At 40.6% G+C, this 18,287-nt stretch overlaps 2 non-coding genes across 2 annotated transcripts; both read left to right on the plus strand.

Annotated features, from left to right (window-relative positions):
- The first annotated feature begins 11,055 nt into the window (after window positions 1-11,055).
- Window positions 11,056-11,128, plus strand: trnar-ccu. Its single transcript has one exon. It is a non-coding gene; the product is annotated as a tRNA-Arg (tRNA).
- A 6-nt stretch (window positions 11,129-11,134) lies between these two features.
- On the plus strand, window positions 11,135-11,206 carry trnam-cau. The gene has a single exon. It is a non-coding gene; the product is annotated as a tRNA-Met (tRNA).
- Window positions 11,207-18,287: the final 7,081 nt, after the last annotated feature.

Raw genomic sequence — 18,287 nt, forward strand, 5'->3', positions numbered from 1 at the left:
GGATATTTGGGAGTGTCCGGTTTCAGGGCCCATCAGAGAGCGGCAGTGAAATGAAGCCTGTAAGACTAGAGCGTGGACTGGCAGGAGAGGCTGCCCTCTCACTCTCCTCTGCTCTTGTTCTGTCTCAGTTTGACTGCACTCTCTTTTCTCATGCATCTTTTTTCTTGTCTTTTATTTGTTTAGAGATCTGCACCATCCCTTCTGTTTGCAATTTTGCTCTGTTTGGTGTTTCTTTATTATCGTCATGCCTCCTTCTCTTTACATGACATGACACCACAAGTCCCAGCGAGGCTTAGTTGCACACCACCCCCACCCCTCCTTCTCCTGAGCAATGATAGCAGCTTGATCGGGCAGGTATAGGTAACAAATGAGATCAATTAACGTGTCCAAGAGGGGCACCTACCCGGGAGTCCGGTTGCACCAAACAATCTCCTCATCTTTTGTTTCCCTCTCCGGGATTCCATTTGCAACCTCATCACTTTCCCGGCCGGGACAACGGAGCCGATTGTTCCACCCAGCCCTCTAATGGAGAAGGCCCAAGAAAGCCTCCCCCCTCCGCCTTCCTATGTATCCGTACTATCAGGACTCCAACTCAGGACAGAGGGCGACCTCGACGAAACGAATCCTCACCTGCCCCTCCCTCCTCACCTTTCTCTCTCTCTCTGTGCGGCCCTCTCAGGGCTCGATTTGTAGCAAATTTGTTTCTCCAGCTCTCTTTAATTGAATGACTTTGGCACTAACAAAGGAGCTGATTGAACTCAATAACAGCCCTGTTGAAGGCAGCAATGCTAGAGCAGAGGGCAACGCTGCTCCCCCCCTTAAATACACACTTTCTCTTAGATTACATACATCTCAGAGGGATATGAAGGCAATGTTTCAAACAGGAAATGGATCTTGTTTTTGGGCACATCATGCAAAACAAATCAGAATGAAATGTGAAATTGATCAATCTTCCTGTTGATGTCATACTTAACTGGCGTTCCTTTGCCCCGCGAGCCTATCAGTTACTGTCCGTGTACACCTTTCTGTCTCATCGGGGTTTAACCATCATTTTCAGATGAAGCATTTCCAGACCTCGCAGCTGACAAACTGACAGTCGCAAATTTCATCTCTGCTAATATTACATGCAGCTTGATGGAGCGATGGGACAACCGAGTGAAGGTCTGCAGAGAAAAATCACCAAGAGGAGAAGCAGAAATAGGGGCAATTATCTTGAGTTAGAGAGACAGGGGGAGCCGGTGATGGCAACCATCGAACCCCTGAGCGTTCTTTTAAATGTGCTTGATGAATGTGATGTGTGCGCCTCATCTGGTTCCCTCCTTCCTTCAGTCTGTCCACAGCAGTTAGACGAGATTGTTTACGATAACCTTGTAATCAACCTGGCCTGGCTGACAGTTTACCATTACCCTGATAACAGCTCTGCTGCAATTTGGCCCCTGAAAGATATTTTTTTTTAAACAAAATGCACACACACACACACACACACACACACACACAAACGGAGCGACTGCTCTGGCCCTTTCTGATGCCTTATTGATAGAGCGCTGGCCCTGTTATCTTTGTGCGTAATTTGTTTTCAAGAACGGTGATTTACATTTCAGTAGGATTACACCTTTTAATGCTACACACGAGCGAGAAGTGGGCAGCCGTTGAATACTCCACATCACCATCGCAGAAGGAGGTGGGGGGAAGAGGGGTAGAGAGATGGAGGATGGGGATGGGGATGGGGGAGAGGGGTGTTCAAACGATGCATTTCCAAGTCCTCAAGTGGAGAGGATTACAATTACAATTAAAAATCAAAAGGCCTGCGTGTCCATCAAACGACTGCCCATAACCCTTTGTGTACCCAATGCCAAATAATCACGGCTAGTGGAGGGTTGGCAGATGCAAAACGCTTCCCGAGCTTAATTGTGGTGTATTACGGGAGCTTGTTCATCGGGATATTATGCAATAAGTGTTATTTCAGGCAAGGATGCAGGTTCTAAATGGCATGCTAATGTGAGTCCCTTGGCAGCATGTTAAAGAAAATCCATGCAGCACCATTAAAACAACAGCGGGGCCAATGGCAAAGTTCAATCATCTTGTTTTGGATATCGCCTTGATGTAGTACAACAAGTTCAGCTCAACTCCAGCTGCCACGGAGGGCAGGTAGTGAACATTTTCAAACAGGAAGCAGCAACATAAAGTAAACAGTATTTATATGTAGGATGCTGAAAAACTCATTCATAAGCTTTTTAAAACATTTCAAATATGTTGTGGATCACAACCATATTTAATGAAGTCTAGAACTTCTTCTGAATATTTATCCTTCTGAGTGATAGTTTAATTTTGGATGATAAGATTCAAAGTAGAATTGTTGTGTTTTTTGTTTTTTTAAATCAAGTTAAATCACCCAGCCCTGAAAAAAGACCCTACAAAATCAAAAAGGGTAGAAAGAAACGTCCTTTCACAACAACACTGCTTTCCAAACTCCACTCTGAGTAAACCAAATCATAACCCAACACAAAGAAACCTATCTGAAAAATAAACTAAAAACTAAAGTTGAGTAGACTGTTACCTAAATGTACATTATGAATTGGCAGAATATCTCTGAAGTGTGAGAGACCGCTAACCAAGCACAATTATAGGGTGATAATTAACATCCGTAATAAAGTACTCGTTTTTTTAAACATCTTAAAGCTAGATGCCAAGAAATCCTCAGTTGTATCCCGAAAACAATGTGTCCTGTGTGAGAGTGTGACCACTAAACAGACTAAACCAAATTATAACACACAGGAAAGAAAGCTATCTGAAAGGATGGAGACAAAAAAAACCTAAAAGTGTAGATTCTGTAACCACAATGGCAAAATATTGTAAATCCAAGGGATCAGACAGGAAAAGAGTGCCCTGTTGGTGCTTGAACTAACAGAATAACTCTGCTTTCCAAACACCAATCAGAATAAACAAAATTATAGCACATTGCAAAGAGAGTTATCTCAAACACTGGAAAGAACTAAAAGTATAGGCTCTATGACCACAACTGGGCAAGTACTGCAAACCCTAGAAATGAGACCAAAAAACAATATACTGTTTTAGTTGCTGCTGAGACTAACCGGCATAATAAAACTGCCTTCCAAGCACCAGCCACAGCAAAAACCATTATAGCACATTGCAAACAGAGTTATCTCAAACACTGGAAAGAACTAGGCTCTATGACCACAACTGGGCAAGTACTGCAAACCCTGAACACGAGCCCTCAATCAGACTAACTGGCACAACACTGCTTCAAACATCAAAACATCAGATTAAACAGAATTATGAACACAGTGCAAGGAGCGTTAACTATAAGTCAATGACCACAAACTGGAAATCGAAAAAGGAAGCCACAAAGATGACAACTGACAGATGAGACTAAAACAGAGATGCATTCCTTCCTTAGTTTAAGCAAATCTGTTGGGAAATTCCACATTTCTGAGTTAAATGACATCTAAAAATGAAAAATACTCCTCGGAGAAGGAGAAGATCTGAGTGACATTTGCTATATATAATTATTTATAAAACATTTTAAGCACACTGAATTCTTTTTTTAACTTCACTAAATTGTATTTAGATGCTTTGGCCGCACTGTTTTTAGAAAATATCATCCCAGTTGAATTGAACTGAAAGCTCACCGTGCACGTTAGTTAAAAATAGTAATCAAATATAGGCCTTTGCTCTCTATAAATATGACTTTCTAGCAGGAGTTGTTGTTGCCCTGCTTTTTACTTCCACCAACACTCTGCGCAGTGCCAGCACGCCGCCCCCACCCCCTTTTACACGCATCCTAATCATGTGCATTATTTCAGTAATTCAGATCACAACATTTTACATAATTCTTTGTTTATTCATTTTCTCAGACAGTCAGTGAAATTATGTAAAACACGCTCTCAATGGCGCTCTGTGTGTGTAATAGAATGCAGATTTCATGTTATTCTAACACGTTTACTTACTTGGAGGCAAAGTGTCCCATTTAAATGAGAATTACACTTAAATGTCACATGGGTTTATCTAAATTTATAAACAGTGCATTTATTATATTACATTGGGTGAATCCTAAACATGGATTGCGGGGAGCTTGGATGAGAGACGTGCTCCGAGGGTTATGACTTACTAATGCCTATTTAAATTGTAAACGCTTCCTTCCTTTCTGTATTATTTACCCGCCTTTTCTCTCTGTGAGACGACATGGCACCTGAAGAATTGCTCTTTGAATTTCCCCTGCCATTGAGACCGAAAGAAACATCATTTGCTTTTGTCGAATTAATTCAATCATTAGCTGCCAGTTTGAAACATGCAGTTCCATGAAAGGGCTGAGATAATACCGCTCCTGCCATTCACAGTAAGCCCGGTGTCTCCCGATAGCCGTGGCAATCTATTGCCTAATAATTTTCTGGCCAAATTATAACGCGGGAATCGTCATTCAGCGAGGTGAAATGTGTGAATGCGACAGTGAATGGTGAGAGGGAAGGAGACCCCTTGAATGTCTTTCTCAGAATGGCAGCAAAACAAGGAGATTACAGGGGGAGAGGGAAACTCGTTTACCTCATCAGTGGCCTTTGTACGCCTTGAGTCAGCTTTCTGAGGGGAAGGTGTTTGAACTCAATCATCGCTGGCTGTCTGTGCTGGGACACAAAGTAGTCCCTATCTGAATGCTCTATTAAAATATATACATCCTATTGAAAAACAAAAGAAAGACGACAGCGGGGGAAAAAAAAAAGGAAGCACAATTCATTAAAGTGCATTCAAATCCATGCACTTCAATTTTTTGGACTCTGTGCACGAGCAGACAGCATTTCACTGTCCTGTGTACTTGTTTTCAGTGCACACGATGGGGATTGTTTCCATATGGGACAGCAGTATAATAGCAATAGGGTACATTAGATCTCCTCCATACAGATGTTCACCTCTATTTCTGCAGCAGTTGGGTCCATCTGTGTTTACAGTGAGCTGCTTAGCGCACGCCCGTGCGAGGAGAGGCATATCAAGCATATGGACATTTTACAAAAGGTTACCCTGCATAAATTAGGTTGAATGGCAATCTGTTGAGGAGAGGTGGCTTACTGTGGGAACTAGGTGGTTCGGGGTATAAATGGATAATAAAGGCATCTGCTTTTTTAGCCAGAACAAATTGAGAAATGAGATATGTGCAGTTTAGAAAGTGAGAGAAAAAAAATTGTGCATCTGGGAATGCTGCAATAACAGAAGATTATTTACTTTTCTTATCTCATTTCCTTCAGTAGTTTGCATGGTAAGATTTTCACATTAAACCTAATGTTATTTAACCATTTAATTAATTTTTTTTGCAAGTTTGAAGACATTTTTGTTCCTAATTTAGGCACTTTTTCATTCCTTTTGCACTCATGACTGTGAACCCCCCCAGCCTTTATGTGTTTTTTAGTATCACATGCTTCCAATCAGAGGTTACTCTCTTAAATTCGACTGCTTATTAAGGTTTGATTATTATTTTTACTACCAAAACATGCTGGTATTTCATTAGAGACAAATAAGGTGCTTTTTTTGTCCCAGTTCTGGAGGCAGCGCTTTTACAGCAGGCAGCGCTTTAGATTTTTATCACATCTTAGAGTGACATCTAGTGGCTGCTTTTCTCATGACGCCACAAAGATATAAGGTCCCCAAAAAATGCAACCTGGCTTTATTAAAAGTGTGTTGTTACTTTTTCTGTCTACATTTTCAGCTCAGCACCATGTAAAAATATAGCAAATGTCTATGTTCTTTCAATTGGTAAATGGATTCAGAACCATCTTTGTCAACATCGGCGTTCGTGTTCACATCTGAACTGATTTTGATTGGATTTGGATTGCTTTCAGGGACTATCTGAGCTACTTATCCATAGCTTACAGTTTTAGCTATTTGTTTACTGCATTTAGTTACTTATCAACCCAAATGTAAGTTCATGCTGTCAGCAGGTACCAAGAAACTAAGAAAAACCAAACTAGAGAAAAATCTGTCAAAAGGAATAAGGAGAGACCGATGATCTGTAGGCACCACCTGCTAAACCATTCTCTTTGTGCTGTTGTTGGCTCTTCAGTGCACCTGTTGTCTCTTTGATTTGCACCAAAGCAGCTGATATGGATTCACAGTGGATTCTGCTTTCTAACTGAACAGACTGATATCCCTGAAGTTTAAAAGACTTTGTGTTTTACTGCACTGATCAAGTGCTCCCTTGATTTTGAGCAGTTTATCTGGCATCTTCATTACGCTCAGCGACCCGTTTTAACAGCTAAGCTGTGGTAGGATATTGAGCAGGATTGTTCCCATAATTTAAAGGGGATAAATAAAGTTTTGGCATTTTTGCCTTTAAACCTGACCTTTTTCATATTTTGTGTAAAGATTTGTGTGTAATAGAAGTGGTTTTAATAATAAATCTCACCAACATAAAAAAATCTTTTGTGAGAGTTATATTAATTTTTATCCTTTACAGCTAATATTTTATTTTATTTTATTAACAGATTAGCAAATAATTTCAAGTTCTTCTTTTCTTACTCTTAGAAAACACCATCAGCTGTTACTTTTAGTAAACTGTTCCACATTTTTACCATTATATTTATTTATTTATTTATTTATTTATTTATTTATTTATTTATTTATTTATCAATTTCTTATCTGTCTGTGTTCACTGCTTCTCAGTGACTTTTTCAGTCATGCATTTTTTAGATTCACAGGTTTAATTAAACAATAATATGTGTTTGTCAAACAACTTCGGCCTCTGTTCATTACTGCTTTTTAAAAGCGTGGACATACATGAACGGATTTATATACCAAGTTGGATTTTTAAGTGATACTGTGAATATTCCTACTTTCTGATTGTAATAATGACCAAAATGTACTAATTGAGCATCATGTTTTCTTCAAAGTGACCTGAAACTAGCAACTAAACTTTACTGACAGAGTTGAGGGTCATTTTTTGTAGACATTTCTGCAACTGCATGTATTTTTTAGCAACCAGAGCAACTCCTAAGAGTAGATGTTTGAAAAACTATGCTTTGTTTTTTTTGTGTGTGCTTCAACATCGTACAGGAATATGCAAAGGGTATGATTTTTGCAGCCACATAGCTGCAGTTATTTTGTACATGCTCTACATTTGCTCCATGCTGCCTGTGTTTACACAAACCACAGAGGCCACAAAGACTTTGAGAAGACATTTGCTTTGGGACATTTTAGTCTTGTTTTCTGTTGTTTGGAGTTCACAACCCGAGCAAATCCCCTTAAAACAAAGTTTTCTTGTGTTGGAGATCAGCAGCGCGTTGAACCTGACATGATCCCTCCTATCGCTTGCTTCCCCTCGGTTCCTGTCACACCTAAATGCTGTCAGGTAACACCGAAATAACCTTTAAAATAACCAATAACTCCAGTTCCATGTCAAACGCCCCTTCAAACATACACCTCCGCCTCTAATATGCCTCTGTTTGCTCTCATCTCTGAGTTACCTTCATCGCCGTGTGGGTGGTTAAGATTGATTAACAATAAGAGCAGCTGACTAGGCAGGAATTATTCACCAAAAACAAAGCGTCCATGAATCAAGAAGGGCTCGCAATGAGAGATGGAAGGAGGAGGAACCACCGCTTCCTGCGTGTGGTCTGATGTCGGCTAATTGAAGCTTTGTCAAGCAGATCGGGGGTGGGGGAGGTTCAAAGGCGGACCGAAGTCTGGCGACAACACTCGGTTTATTTTGGTAGGCTCGCCACCTTTGATGTGAGCTACTTCTTCTACACATGCAGCTTTGATACGAGAGGTCATCGCCGCTGGTCAAGGGGGCTTACCGGACACAACAGGTCCTCTGGGAAAATGAGCGGCCAGGTCATCACAGAGAAAAACAAAAACTGAGCAGAAGAGTGCTTGAGTGGTGAGGATTCATATTCATGCAGGGATCGCACATGCATAGACGCCACAAAAAGGGCTTTCAGGGTAATTAACCTCATCCTGTTGTGGCCGTGCTACACGTTTTGGCCAAAGCAATTTCTCCAGAGAGGCAGGTGTTTAAAACTTGTAGCTGTTTTTGATGCTTTTTTTGTACAATGCTCCCCTTTTCAGGAACACTTTCTCTATCACACACAAACCTAAAATTCGGGATGATTGATTACACCCAGAAATACTGTCAACTAAGAGACCTAGCTAGATGAGGAAGCTCTGACTGAATATGAATATCAATTAAAGTTTCTTATCAGTTTATATTCAACTTAATTATATAGGCTAGCAAATCATTCCATGCATACAAGCTAGCATGTAGCATACAGGAATTTAAAGAAGTGCTAGAAATCCTGTTTATAGGGACATTTTTAAAGATGGCAGAGGGACAACAGGAACTGTGAAAAGATTGCAATAAAGGGATCAACCCAGACTTTGACTCTAAACCTTACAGTCCATGCCAGCCTGAGTTAAAACTGATTACTACATGCTAGCGTAACTTTGATTGTATTATTAAATTAGCATGGTTTCAAGCTAGGTGAAAAGCAGGACAGCAACATCACCCCCTGCTAGAAAAATGTATTCATAGAGAGCAAATGCCCATATTGGACTTTTTGCAAGTTCACTGTCGATTAGTGAGTGGTTTGCAGGTGTTTACATAGAAGCTGCTGGCAAACAAAGCAATCGCCAGGAATTTAAAGCAGCACTGTATATGCCTTCATGACCAATTTCACCCTAGTAAGTAGGGCTGGGCGATATATCGAGTTTTAAAAAATATCGATATATTTTCATACGAGATATAAGATGTGACAATATCCTTTATATCGATATAGTCTATGTTACGTTATAATTATACTTGTGGAGCCACAAGTTTGCCTCTCTTTCGTCCACTTTTGTCTCTACGCAACGTTACTCGGCCTCGCCTCTCCTTCACTGAATACAACTCCCCCTCCCCCATAGCTTCACCTGCAGGCAGCGACCAGATGGACACGGCAAATCTCCATTAGCGAGTTGTGGGGCTGGACGGCGTCAACGTGTTAGCGAGCTAACCACGCTAACGAGCTAACCACGCTAACGACATGCAGCCCACAGAGGCTGCACGGCCTAAAATCCTTTCATTTTCTCAAAAGTTGACAGCACGCCTTATGTATGAATTCTGGTTGTGCTTACTGACCGCGAACCGATTTTAGGTGATACACGGCGCTCAGCAATCTGTCAAAAAATGTTTTACGACTTTGGTAAGTTACGGAGCTGCAGCGCTTGATGGATTGTCGGAGCATTACGGCTACCGTAGTCTGGAGCCTCGCGGAGTGATACGTACTGTGCTTCAACGTAATATTACCGTATTGTGTGTGTATAAGGACCATAAATGGCACCTGTTAAGAGACATGGTTACGAAGCGGATTTCAAACTCCAGGCTGTCAGTCACGCAGTAGAAGTTGGGAACAGAGCAGCTGTGAAATCTGTCTTTGTTATTATGCTCAGCGTCTGTTAGTTTATATTTTCACTGCACAATTATGAGCTTTTTGTTATGCACAAAAACAACATTGTTTTCTTTTATTTATGGAGCATGATTATTTAATAAATGCTGATAATTTATTTTTGAGTAATTTCTTCATGTACATCTACGCTGTATGTAAATAAAAATGCCCGTGTGACATCTGGGACACAGTGTGACTAAGAACTCTCTTTTTGTTCTTAACTTATGGCTTTAAAAAAATATCGAGATATATATCTTATATCGCCACCCAGCTAAAAAATATCGAGATATGAATTTTGGGTCATATCGCACAGCCCTACTAGTAAGTAATAGCAAATAGCCAGGAACCACTCACCAGTTGGTCACAGATTACACTGGTCAGTGTCTGGGGTCCCTGGCCGATCTCTACGCCTGTGTTTCTGAGGTCTTAGACACTTTCTTTCATGAATGGATCAACCATGATGGCACATAAGGCACCTCTTTCACTGATTCTTTCAATCTCTCTAGTTTTTAACCCGTGTTATTCCTGCTTCACTGACACAGATTACAAAATAATGACATTTTTGGCACTATAGACCAATTTTACTAGGCTGTTATATCTGACAATTGTCATAGCATTAAAGTTTGTTTCACATAATGTAACAACTGGCAGTAGAAAGTACTAACCAGTCTTTATTTTGGAGGCTGCAGCTCCAGTTTTATTGTTTTCACGATGAAGGATGGTCTACCCTTTCACTTACACATGAACCCTTCCTAAGACATTCACAGGTGAAATGTATTGACCCGAGCTGAATGATGCCAGAGAAAGCTTGTGAAGGTAAGAGATAATGCCATAGGAAGACAGATGTTCCTACTGTTACAATTCCCTCTTTTCAGCTCCCATAATTATGTCTTTTCAGGACCTTTGTGTTTATAACCAGTGACACCCAGTCAAATGCTCCCTTTATTTTTGTAGCAGAGTGGTAACAGCCTTTAACTCACTTTTCCAATGTCTTTTCATTGCCAGTTCTTTTGTTCTTGAAGATAAAAAAGTAAAGAGTGTACGTGCACTGGGAGGGAGACACTCTGAATAATGTGCTGATCAATAAAGACCATCTAACAGAGAGATAATGTTGTGAAATTTAGAGTGCAGGTCGTTGAAGTGTCATCAATAGTGCTCACAGTGAGAGGGTTCATGCTGTAGGTCATTTTCTGCTACAGCTGAGCTGACCATATAAAAGTAAAGGTACAGTTGTGTCTCATCTCCAATACAAATTCTGTATGATGAGGTTTAACAGCTGTGTCAAGGGGAAAAAACATCAAGGCCATTTCATTAGGTACAAGACTAGTTTGGACCAGTTTTGCCTTCAGAACAGCCTTACTTTTTCATGGCACACATTCATCAAGGTGCTCAGTTTTTGGTCCATATTGACGTGATAGCATCACACACTGCAGCTCTGTGGCTATAGGTCAGGAGGTAGAACATGTCACCTACTACTCAGAAGGTTGGTTGTTTGGTCCCTGGCTACTCCAGTCTTCATGCCAAACAGGCTGGCAAGATACGAACCTCAAGCTGCTATTTAAATACAAAAGCTACGATGTACCAGCTGTACACTACACAATATCCATCATGTTAAGTCTCATTGTGTGCAGCCCCAGTGGCCTAATGGATAAGGCACTGGCCTCCTAAGCCAGGGATTGTGGGTTCGAGTCCCATCTGGGGTGATTTCCAGCAGAGTGGCGCAGCGGAAGCGTGCTGGGCCCATAACCCAGAGGTCGATGGATCGAAACCATCCTCTGCTAGGACTTTTAGCCAGTTTGCTTTCAGTCATTAATGGAATACAAGTTTCCCTTTATGCACTTACTGGCTGTGAGATGTCTAGTACTGGGTTGATACTAGATTTGTAGTCAAGACCGCCTAAACCGAGACCAAAGGGTATCGAGACCAAGACAAGACCAAGACCAATACAGACCGAGTCAAGACCAAGACAAAGTCGAGACAGAGACAAAAAAAGTCTTTAAACTGCAGCCAGATGCTGCTTCGTTTACGGGTGTCAGGCATATTTATATGTTTTTGCGATGCACTCACACAGCCCTCTGCACCGCTGTCTACTGTCTCACTCACTTACTGAGAGGACAGACGCACGCTCCACTTGACTGTCGCGTCTCTCACCCTCTCTGTTTTTCACATAATGATATTATCCTATATCCTCACATGTGATTGGCCACAATATGGAGGGATTGGCGCATAGCTGAGCCACTGTGTGAGAGCTGAGCAGCAAAAGGAAATTAAGTAAGGAGCCGGCTCTCGCTCAATGGGAGTCGACTCTGATTCACTACAAAGCACTCTCTAAGCACGGCTCTTAGAGCTGATGCTTTTGCGCATGAGGTTGTGTGTCATGGATACTGTTGACTCCAAATCTCCCGACCACTATAGACCAAGACAAGACCAAGACCAAAGTCCCCTTTTTGTCTCCTGATCTTCCATGGCAATAATTCAAGAAGTTGCTGGAAACATTCCTGAGAGATTTGGTCCATAATGACATGACAGCATCACACAGTTACTACAGATTTATAAGCTGCACATCCCAAAGGTGTTCTTTTGGATTGAGATCTGGTGACTGTGGAGGCCATTACAGTGAACTCATTGTTATGTTCAAGAAATCAGTTTGAGATTATTTGAGTTTTGTGACATGGTGTGTTATCCTGCTGGAAGCAGCCAACAGAAGATGGTACACTGCGGTCATAAGGGATGGACATGGTCAATAACAATACTCAATTAGTCTTTGTTAAACTAAACCCTGTTGCTAAAGGGCTCTAAGTGTGTCAAAAAGTGTCTCACACCATTACACTACCAGCACTAGCCTGAATTGTTGATACAAGGCAGGATGATCTATGTTTTCATGTCTTTTTTTAATTTTGACTTTGCCATTTGAATGTTGCAGCAGAAATGAAGACTCATCAAACAGGCAACATTTCTCCAATCTTCTGTTGTCCAGTTTTGATGAGTCTGTGTGAACTGCAGCCTCAGCTTCATGGTCTTAGGAGTGGCAGCGGTGTGGTCTTCTGCTGCTGCCATGATGCTCTTCTCCATACCTTGGTCGTTATTTGAGCTGCAGTTGCCGTTCTGTCAATTCAAAGTAGTTTTGCCACCCTCACCCGGAGAATTGCTGCTTACTGGACTTTTTCAGAAAGTTTTCTGTAAATGTTGCTTGTGTGGAAAAATCCCAGTAGATCAGCCGTTCCTGAAATACTTAGACCAGACCGTATAGCACAAGCAACCATACTAACTATCAATTTCATTTAAGTCATCGTTTTTCCACATTCTGATGCTCGCTACAAACTTCAGCAGGGCACTTTGATCATGTCTAAATTCCTAAAGGCACTGAGTTGCTGACATGCCTTGCAGGTGTTTGTCAACTGTTGAACCTGTTTATATTTTACCAGACAACCTTAATGGTCAATCATATCATATTGTCCTGTTCATACAGAATACAGTAAACCTGTTGTATGTGCTTTCTTGTTTAATACTTTTGCACTAATGTTAACATGAGACATGAGCAGCTACAGACGTCAAATATACTGAAAGCTGTTTATGATTTTTCCCTGCCAAATGACCTCTAAGAAGTGCAGCGTGCCAAAAATGGAAGCGAAAGAGTAAATTTTTATAACCAACAGGCTTCTTTTAAATCTAAAAATCAAATCTCAGTCTGCAGGCCTCATGGAGTGTCTGCTGAGGGCAAGGTGAGTGCGGAGGATATCAGCGTCATCTCCCGCTCCTCTCACTCTCGCCATGATGAGCTGTGCTGCCGAGTGTGTTGTTGCCTAATTCTCTCTAACTACAGCCCTGTGTAATCACATACCCCAATTAACCACCTCGGCTCCCCGTTTCCTGCGACGCGCACGCCGCCCTGTCTTCTCGCCACACCGCGTAATTAGCTTTCATCTGGAAATGAAAAGAAAGGAGCAGCTCAGCAATTGTGCAGCCACTCTCTCGTTCTCCCCCGTCTCTACCCATCTCTCTAGCACTCTACTTCTCATATCATAATGGCCCGCAATTTCAATCAGATGGATTTTTATCGCTGACACTAAGAAAAATTGGCTCTCATCCTAGTCCCTCCTTTCAACCCCCCCACCCCACCCCCAAACAAGCAGCCCGCCTCGTTTGATAGCTTATGCTTGTGAGACAGCCATCAAGGAGAGTCCTTGTTGTGACTGGGAGGTCTTAGTTTGATATTTACAAAGGATTTAATTCCCTTTTGTTGATGGGTGTGTGGCATTATGGAAGGATCAGGTTTTGCATGCTCTAACAAGGTGTAGCACAAATTAATTCCAGTCCACATAAATGCGAGAAAGGATGAAACAAATACATTGGAGATTTTTGCTTTTAATCATTTTGTTGGAAGAGATTCCCGCTATAATCTTCAAGTACATTATCAAGCATTAATGCTTGCTTTCATTGAACAGGTTAAGAAGGCAGGGGCCAAGTATTGCTCTACTCTAATTCACACTAATGAGCACAGCCCCAGAGCCTTTTTTTACACAGTGGACCATCTTTTAAATCCTGTAAGTTTTAATAAGATTATGTGGTTGACTGAGGAATTCTAAAATTTCTAAACTTTTATAAGGATAAAATTAATGACTTGAAATCCTAAATAGTAGTTCCTGATTCTTTTATTGATGCCCTGCCCCAGCAATATCATTTTCTCTTCTTTAATGCAACTTCGGACGAGCTTTTAAGTACTGTGGCACGACTAAAGCACTCATCGGGCTGTTAATATGAGCTATACCTCCAAATTTTCTCTGTGAAGTGTTGGATATCACTAAAGGGGCATTTTGGGGGATTTTTTTTTAAATGGGGAGCCATGGGGGACCACAGGAAATCAGAATATTGAATCATTAAAATGTTCATAAGTGTGCTCATTTGCAGCCCTGCATCCTGTTGCAGATTTACTATGTGGGAAGTGGAGCTCCATAAGCTTGTGATGGATAGTTTGGATAGCAAAGTGCAAAATTATAATTCTTTTTGAGTAATAGTTCACAGCTTGAATACATATATATTTAAAGTAGTTAAAGTAAATGTACTCATGTAATCTTACACTTTTTCTAATCATATACATCATTTTATTGGGCTATAATTATTGATTTAGGGATGTTTATATATGCTTAATGTGGCACCAGCAGGATCATCATGCAGGATCATGTCTATGGCACTGAGTTGTCTATGTTTTATCAGTGACTTCCCTGATGTCACTGATCTTTAGTGGGAGTTAACAGTAATCTGTGCTCTGGATGTGTCCCAGAATACTTAAAGCCTGTTTGCAACCACTCAGAAAAACATGATCTCATTACAGAGGACTCTCAAAGTTACCTTTTATAGTAAAATGTCTGGAGAAGACTGTCTACAACTTCCTGATGTGTTACAGCAGAACAGCATCTTTGAAAAACTTCAGGCATGTTTTAACATCATACAAGTTGCATAACATGTTCATATTTGGTGCCTTCATGGTGAGATTTGGTCCAGTTTTGACCTGGTTCAAGAACCAGCTCTCTATACTAAATTTTGAACTAAAGATCTGTTTAGAAAGTGTAATAAATGGCCTATTTAACATAAATAACTGGATAAATAATCTTTAATAAATGCTTCAGAGATCAGGGAAAGTTTTTTTTATCATTTGTTTTTGAAAAAAAACTAATTGTGAATTTTGTCCATGTGTTTTGTCAAAATAATTAACAACATGTCAGTTCCAACGGAAACCACACTGTCAAATATGACTTAAACTTTGCAGGAAGATTATTAGGGGAACCTGAATTCCTTTTAATCTTTGTGGTATTGGTTTGTATAAAATACACACCTTAAATGTCAGTCATTTATGCAACTCTGCATAGTAATTAACAGTACAAACCCAAACTAAGACTTATTTTCCCTCGAACATATGACTGGCAATATAAGAAACAAAGTCAAATATGATTAACATAAAATGTCACCATTTCAAATCACCTGAAGACAAAGGCATTGCCTAGCTTTGTGGCGATATGTTGTTGTGTTGGGTCACTTCACACCTACAAACCCAGCAAACACAGTTGGAACAGTGGCTTTAGCCAAAGAAATATCAAAAAGAGGGGCAATGGTAATTAAGTGGATGACCAGAGAGGGTACCTATGACAGATAGGTAGGTTGGTACCCAGTGTTGGTCAAGTTACTTGAAAAAAGTAATCAGTAACTAATTACCGATTACTTCCCCAAAAAAGTAATCCTGTTACTTTACTGATTACTTATTTTCAAAAGTAATTAATTACTTAGTTACTTTTTAAAAACACAATTTACAACCTGAATAGATGATGAAGCGATAGATCTTTCAGTCCAATTCTACTTTTTCTGCATAATCTATCATACAAAATGTAATCAAATGGAAAAGTCTCTTTTTAAAACTTGTTTTATTAGTTTTAACCTTTTAACTTTATGCATCAAGCAAAAATTAAATTATATGCAACATTCTCTGACTGGAAGAAATTTGCTTAACATTTAAACTTATTTTCTGCACATTCCAGCACATAAAATATTAATTTTTTTTGTGTTTACACTCAGTCTTTCAAATAGATGCAAGTAAAACACAGCAGAAAATAAATAATATCAAAGACTAGCGGTCCTTTTGCTCTATTTTCACCTGTAAAGCAGGAGTAGCGTAGGCGGAGGTTTACCCTGGTGCAGGTGTGCCATGGCGGTCAGTTGAAGAATCCGCGAGTTTCTCAGCACACTTGGTGCTTGCTTGGAAGTTTAGGGTTTTTTTTTGCTTTTCCCACGCACAACGGACACTAATGTTTTTGTCACTTTTTATGGAATCAAACTCAAAGTAAGGTCAGTACTTCCACGCTTTAAACGTTGCATGCACATACTCTCTCCTGCATTCGATATATGATCCATTGTTGATCTGCACACAGCTGTTGTCACGAACGTCGCACTTGCTTACGTCACTGTCATGAGACATTCTGGCAAAAAAAATCACGGTTTTAGTAACGCAGTAACACAGCGTTCCTACGGGAAAGTAACGGTAATCTAATTACTGTTTTTGCAATAGTAATCCCTTACTTTACTCATTACCTGAAAAAAGTAATCAGATTACAGTAACGCTGCCCATCTCTGTTGGTACCTATGACAGCTGGAATAGGCCCCAGCACCGCCATGGCCCTGAACTGTTTAAGCAGAAGAAGATGGCTGAATGCAAAAACACTGCCATGACATTTAACACATAATTTTTATGCAATTCATATGTAAATCATGTTCTTGTGTCCTCATGCACTGCATAAAAATTTGATTTGTACAGTATTCTTGATTAAAACTGAGCCCACCAACAACAATCTGTGCTTCTGATGGACATCTGGGCAAACAGATGACTAGGTAATACCGCACTTTTTGTTGATATGATGATTTGTCATGAATGGCCATTCAAATTACAGTCACTCAACTGCAAAAAACACAACTGCAGTCTTTAATTTGATTTATAAATCAACGTGCATCATAGTTAGTGGACAGTGTAAAATCATAAGTCAAAGTTGACCCAGGACTGAGAAATCTGCTGGTGGGTAAAATCCATTAAAGCCAATAAAAATGTTGAAGTATTCAGTGGTAGCACAGGGCAGTAAGGGGTGGCTGTGGTTCAGGAAGTAGAGCACATCGTCCAGGTTGGTGGTTCGATCGCTGGTTCCTCCAGACTAATTCTCAAGGTATCCTTGGGCAAGACATTGAACCCCAAGTTGTACCTACTGTATCAGTTCGAGTGCAAGTGTGTGAATGTTGGGTTAAAAGGTTATTAGGATGAGAAAAAGCTGATTGGGTGAATGAGTGCTCAAGTAGCACAGAAATACACAAGTATACGTACTAGTGTATTCTCAGGCCATAAACTTTAATTCAGGCAATGTACAAACTGCCAAATTATCTGGGTAGTGGTATGTCTGTGAAGGTTCTCAGTCATCCAGGTCATCGTAGCCTAAGGAGCTTAGAAAGAAAAGCATCTGGACTTCTTTAAGTTGCTTGAAGATGTTTCACCTCTCAACCGAGAAGCTTCTTCAGTTCTGGAGTCAAATGGTGGAGGGTCCCAGATTAAAGCCATGTGGGATTGTCCCCCCACGAGGAACAATGGACCCCCTAATGATCCTTTGGGTAGTGGTTGTTGGGGCTTATGTTGAAAGGAGCTGCCTACTCCTCTGCAGTCTTTCTCTGCTTTTATTTACAGGTAATCCTCCCAAACCGGACACTGGAAGTGGTTTGTGATTTCTTGTACACCTTTTTATATAGTTAAACGTAGAGTCAGTCATTTTTTGAGGTTATTTGATAGAGAAATAAAAGCATGTTGTGCTTGTAAATATACATCATGTAATTATGTCTTCCAACAAATTGATGCGATCTTATAAATATATAATTAATCCAATAAAAATACACAGAAGCAAGCAACAGTATGTTGAATGCGACCTGAATACAGTGACCTGAAAGGTTATCTCTTTTCTGCCTAATCGCTTTTTTGTTTTCTTTTATGTTTGTGGATAGAGACTGGATACGTATGTAGTACAGCAAAGTTAGAGGAGGAGAAGAGAAATCATGGGGGGTGTTTGCCTTAGTGCCTGAAACTTCAGACTCAAGACATGCAGGATCATGTCTATGTTTCATCATCAAAGAAAGGGCCCCCTTCACCAAAGAATGAAAAGGAAGGAGAAAACGCCATCGGTGCCACCTCAAGCCTCGTCTCCTGAACTGAAGTCAGGACTCATACCTGCTGCAGCAGGTCCCTGAGGTCATGTGATCAGGGCGTACTTGTTATATAGCATATGAGGCTGAGAACTAAGGGAGAGAGAGCTTTTGCCAGTGTGGCCCCCAGACTGTGGAACT

Source organism: Haplochromis burtoni, unplaced genomic scaffold (assembly GCF_018398535.1).
Source record: "Haplochromis burtoni strain Fernald_Lab_line unplaced genomic scaffold, NCSU_Asbu1 Contig_38, whole genome shotgun sequence".
Classification (NCBI taxonomy): Eukaryota; Metazoa; Chordata; class Actinopteri; order Cichliformes; family Cichlidae; genus Haplochromis; species Haplochromis burtoni.